The sequence below is a fragment of the Manduca sexta genome, chromosome 16 (genome assembly GCF_014839805.1).
Source record: "Manduca sexta isolate Smith_Timp_Sample1 chromosome 16, JHU_Msex_v1.0, whole genome shotgun sequence".
Taxonomy (NCBI): domain Eukaryota; kingdom Metazoa; phylum Arthropoda; class Insecta; order Lepidoptera; family Sphingidae; genus Manduca; species Manduca sexta.
The window spans coordinates 6086337-6092592 of record NC_051130.1 but is presented as its reverse complement, the minus strand read 5'-3'; the positions used below and the strand labels follow the sequence as shown (position 1 = coordinate 6092592).

The following is a 6256-nucleotide window of genomic DNA, read 5'->3' as shown; positions in this document are numbered from 1 at the left end:
CCTTCACACAGCAATTTATGTTCTATGCGATATATGTGACAATTTAAATGAAAATATGAATAGTAAGGATAATAAATGTGTCGTTTAAAATTGTGGTTTCAGGTTATACACAAATCTTGAAGACGTTATCTTAAGACGGGTCCCGCTGGGCTGCACCCGCAAGGCAAACGCAATTTATATTCACTAAACAAAATAATACTTTGAGTTGCGCATTAATACATTTTTAAATAAAGTTTGCTTGAAAAATTAAATAATAAACAAAAAATAAACACTGTTGTAAAATTAGATTAACAAAAGTTATCGTGGCCCATGAGGGGATCGAACCCGCGACCTTCGCGTTATTAGCACGACGCTCTAACCAACTGAGCTAATGGGCCGATGTACACTCATCTTCAAAATACCTGCCATATACTCTATAAAATATTTATACGAACTTTCACCCATAGGTAGAGTTATTGCTGTAGATTATTTCAATTTTCGGAATAAAAATTTTAACTGTATGATATATATTACTTTATATGATATTATATTATGATAAAATGAACAATACGAATTTCGTGGTAGACTCTATACAGCAAACTACTAAACTTATAAACAAAAAAGATAAAGAAACGAACAAGTAAATCTAAATTATGTTAATATATTTTACTAATCCTTTTATCATATTGCCTACGTTTTATAAAATAATATCTAAATGTCGTAAATAACAAATTAGATATGTATAACACGTCGATAAAACATATTAAGAACTCTACATAAGATTATGATAAAAGAAGTGCTAATTTTATAGCTGTTTTTATTTTATATCATACAGTACAAAGATAACTGGTTTGAGTTTTGTTATATAGATCATAATATATGGGCTGATACCGATTTTTATAAACTGAATTGTTGTGTATTATTGTAATCATACTTCAGACTTATTTAACATAAAACTTGGTTAAGTTTGTAGTTTATAACTATACCTAATAAATGAATAAATCTATAAATACATATTGCATTTGGTTTTAATTTTAGAAATAATGTCATAACAAATTCCGAAGGCATTTTTTACTCCGATATATTTTAGGAAAGAAGTCGTTATACGTAACATTTGCAAAATTTTATGTATGCCAAGTTGCGCTATAAATTATTATACTGAGATCATCTTTCAAATTCGCAATTCGTAATTTAGTAAATGCTGCGCAATGCATTAAAATTATTGTATCATAGACATTGACGTATATTCTATAGACACGAACGTCCATATAAACTATTTGTTCAAAATCTGAACGAAAATGGCAACCAAAACGTCACTGTTATAACCTATTTATTCCCTTGAACAACAAATAATATTACTTATTTGACTCATATTTTTTTATTAAAATCCAATTTATACTTAGACTCGAGTTCTTACCTATATCATAAGTGCCACTCCGTACACAACCACAAGCTGTCAATATTGACCATACTAAAGGCAGTTTGAATAGATCGCAGTTCAATTCAGTCGAACACATTGAATGTTCGTAACGCCAAATCTAGTACGTAGTACATATATGTCGGTGATGATAGATTGAAATGCAAAATGTCAATGATTAATTCAAGATATATTCGTACTAATATAAAAAATATTTTAACTATAATCCACAGAGAGTCTATTAGTCTATTATTTTCCTTTATTTAAGTCCTTGACACTCATGCAACAAATGAAAATTTCAAAATACGTCAAATCCTCTCTTACGTAACTTGAACTTTACGTAACATTTACTGACCACCTGTTCACACAAAATCCAAAATTAATGAACTCGAAAAGATATATTTGCATTCTGCTGCAATTTGGCGCAAAACCCCAAGGTTTTCTTAAAACACTATCGAAGTTGTTATATTACAAATAGTTTGCACGAGTGGATAAATACAAACACTACTAGAAAGAGGACTGAATACACTTTAAACGACTTCAGACAATGTCATAGGCCAGGAATCAGTTAAATTGATGTTAAAGTCCTCCTCTGATCAAACGACCTTGAGAATATGTTCCATACATTTACTGCGCACGAATAAGAAGCGGGAATATGGAAAGATTTACGAATTTCTTTAAAAAACATATATTTTAATAATTTAAACTACCAAAACATTTCTTATTAAATTATTTATCTAATAGTCTTGTTGTAAATTAAAATGATGTTTACTTTAGAAGGAGATGCAAAGAAGCAACAATTTTAGTGGCATTTACTTTATCAAATGAATGAAAAAATTACCACACAAAAAGTTAGGAACAACCAAAGTAATCAATATTCGATTTGCGGTTTACTTCTGACAAACATGAAAAGGTTTTCACAAACTGTTGCATTTATAATATTATTGCAGTAAAAAATAAGATAAGATTTAAATACATAAATAGACTAAGGCATATTACTTGTGACAGGGCTTTTTTGGGTTAGCAATTGCGATAGTTTGTAACATTAGTACTGGTTAAAATATATAGCCCGTTGAACATTTTTGGCATATCCTATTCCATTATTAATTTAACTCATAAGGGACCAGGCATTATGCTTAGTAGGTTGACTTTTCAAATCCCTTTTAAATTTTACACAATAAGGAAGAGATTCTATGTCTTGCCTAGTAATTTAATGCAATAAATAGGTAGATATAATTTATTTATATTGATTCAGTGTCTATATATGTAGGCACAGATTAAAAGAAAATGAGGTAGAATAAAATATGTTTTAAACTAATTTCATAACTCACTGCGTCATTATGAAAGGTAATTCTGTCAATAATATATTGGTACAATTGCGAAATTTGTTTAATAACTGTAAATGATGTACTTACCAGGTAAGCAATATAAAAATAGTGAACTTACGAAAGCAAATTTTGCGATGATGCGACAACATTTTTTTTTCTATATACATAATGTAAATAATAACAATAATACTCATTAATCTATACTGTTATAATGACAAATGCTGGACTCAGACCTCCTCTACTATTGAATAGGTTTAATCTACCCTGCAGCTTTAATGTGGGTTGGCAAACTTCACATGTCTCCGTTATACTGAATACATACCTACAGTAAATATATTTACATTTGAAACTTTATTATGCCGAGAAATGAATAAATAAGAAAACATTTCCTGGAGTAGTTTTATTTTATTTTTTGAAAGCCTTAGGTGTCCGCCATTAGGGGACTTCTCCCTACAGTGTATAGGACACAATCTTTTACGAGATATAAACTGTCTTCCGCCACTATCAATCAGTTGTGATTTCAAAATCATATTAAAGAAGCTGCACGTGTATTGTGTTTAAAATGATAATACAAATAACTGAGCAAGCAATCGTTTAAAATTCCAAGTACATTGTCTGAAACTGTCGTTTATAGCACATCTGTTACGGAAATAGTTCATTGGAATGTAACAATCTTGAACGAGACCATTAAGAAAACATTAGATACCAGATGGCGGTTGTAACTGATGGTCATGAAGTAGTAAACGTATTGTCGTCGCCATGGAATGTATACCGTTTTGTTCCCTACTCATAATAATCTAAAAATTCAGACACGGTCATAGCAAATATAATTCACCAAAATAGAGTCACAAACCGTCATACAAAAAGCACCCATTCCATACTACAAATATACAGACACAGTACTAGAAAATAGTAACCACAAACTCTACTATGATAGAGCCATCTTATCTGACAAGACTGTGTAATACAATAGACCCTATATCACTTTAGTTGATTAAAAAATCTGAGTTCCTCATCTACATAACCATACCTAATACCCATAATCTGCAAAACACAATAGCTGAAAAACTAACAAAATACACCGACTTGAAAAATGAATTATAAATATGGACATACAAAAAGTATCTATTATCCATCACTGGAATTATCTCCAAACAGCTAGCACATTCCTTAACAATTTTAAAGTTGTCACATGGATTTTTATACAACTGCAAAACGCAGTGATTTTGAATACCTACAGAATTTCCTCTACCAACCCATAATACCACGTTGAACTCTGAAACACCAAAGCCTGATACTACCAGCACCCACTTGACTTAAGCTCGTGAATGCTGGCACTCACCGGTCTTACAGACCGAGTAATAACAATTGAGCTTGTGTTACATGTTACTCTGTTTTTTACGTATTTAATTCATTATTATTGATATATTATTCCAACTCCAAAATCCTTATTTATCGTATTGAAATATAATAGCAAATTCAATAGCGATGAGTGTAGCGGTACCGAAGTTTCTCGAATGTAACAACAAATGGTATGAAAGTAAACTAACTAGATTTTTGTTTACGATTTACATAAGTAGCAAAAGATATCGTGGCCCATGAGGGGATCGAACCCGCGACCTTCGCGTTATTAGCACGACGCTCTAACCAACTGAGCTAATGGGCCGATGTATAGTTTGCTAAAAATACGAAAGAGCTCACATGTATCTTTATCTACTCAGGTATTTTTAAATCAATGAAAGTAAACACGTGTTGTAAGGTCATTTTGTGCAGATAAAACAAAATGATAATGTAAATCTGTCATATTTATGAGCGATTATTTACTCGTAGCTATAACTCTATCGTTTATTATCGGTTCCATTACAGTATCTCAACGGCCAACTACGTGTTAATGGTAGAAATTAACCAATCATAATAACTCATATTACGCTCGTCAAAGAAACTTCATTTTGATTGGTACATTTTCGTTCATGGGAATCGGCCACATATTATGTACATAGGACCTTTATTTTTCAGGTAATAAAACAGCCAACATCACTCTTCGGGCCTTAAATGTGTCAAGTTTCATATAATTCTGTACTTCTAAGAACTATTCAAACATTTTCACAAACTTTCCCATCTTCCTCTTACTAATATTATTAATGAGAATGTTTGTATGTCTGAATGTTAGTAAGAAGTAAGCGCAGGGACAGCTAAACGGATTTACATGAAATCTGGCACAGAGATTGGTCATGTTCTGGATTAACATATACGCTACTTTGTATCTTAGTACTTTGCTCCCATAAATTATTTGAATATTTTACCTATTTTTTTTTAAATAAATAGCGCTGGCATGGCATCGTACACTATAGTTCAGTATAGTGATTTAGGCATTTTTATAGTGGAAAGAATTTGCAAAAGAGGCCGCGAGCAATGCCTAATTTATAAGAATTATTTCAGTAAAACTTATCATTTGTATATAAGTATATATTGTACTTTTCATATGCATGTAAATGATTTGCGAAAGTATAACTTAAAATATCCTTCCATATCGGCTATGCAGTTAAATCTTTTATACAGGCATAGACTGTAATACTTTTGCAATTCAAATACTTCGGGTCAAAGATCAAAATGATTCAAATTGTCATTCGCTGATGATAGCACTCTCTCGCTATTGTAATTTTAAAATGATGGAGATAAGATTAATTCGATAGTTATTATAATAATACGTTTTACGGACATTTAAAATGTAAAAAATATCGAATAAGTTGAGAAATCTATCGTTGTAATGTAAAGTTGGTTTAAAGTTTGTAAGGTGTTAGTGAAGTAATAATGTTTCAAGGTTCCTTCCTAGGTCGACAAACAAAATTTCGACGGGAGTTTTTTAGGTTTATAAATTGTATTAGGATTAAATTTTGTCTACATATTATAATATAGAAACCGTGATAAAATCCGAAAAAATGTTTAATTTTAACACATATTCGAATTCAAATACTCGCGTAGTGCATTTTATTGTGTTTTGAGATACGGACGTTAGTTTGTTTTATTTGCATTATTGTAACTATGTTTTGTATTAATAGTACATTCATTGTATTCAGTACTTTTATTTTTACATACAATTTAATACCTATTTTAATTTGTTTTTCAAAATAGCTGCTTAACTCAGATGCAAGTATTTTTAAACCATACAGGAGAAAAATCAAAATTCAAAACGTATAATTACCACATTTATTTTTATAAAACATTTTCTAAAATATAACTTTATACAAAGTCCGAAAATATTTCCTTTAACATGTACGAACACATTGATGTTACATAACGATAACAAAATAACTTAAAAATATCAATAAATTATTTGAGCCTCTAAATCATACCAAGCACCATAATATTTAATTCCAATCCATTTTATATCTCACGAAAAACTATAAAAAATTTAATTGCACAACCGGCCGGTTATAAAATTTACAAACAAGTATGACATATTTCATAATTTACATTACTTAAAGTAAGTATTCGAAGACTTAAATACAATTATATTATTATAAATTAACGA

General features: G+C 30.2%; 2 non-coding genes across 2 annotated transcripts; both read right to left on the bottom strand.

Moving 5' to 3' along the window:
* Positions 1-303: 303 nt before the first annotated feature.
* Trnai-aau lies at positions 304-377 on the bottom strand. The gene has a single exon. It is a non-coding gene; the product is annotated as a tRNA-Ile (tRNA).
* A 3939-nt stretch (positions 378-4316) lies between these two features.
* Positions 4317-4390, bottom strand: Trnai-aau. Its single transcript has one exon. It is a non-coding gene; the product is annotated as a tRNA-Ile (tRNA).
* Positions 4391-6256: the final 1866 nt, after the last annotated feature.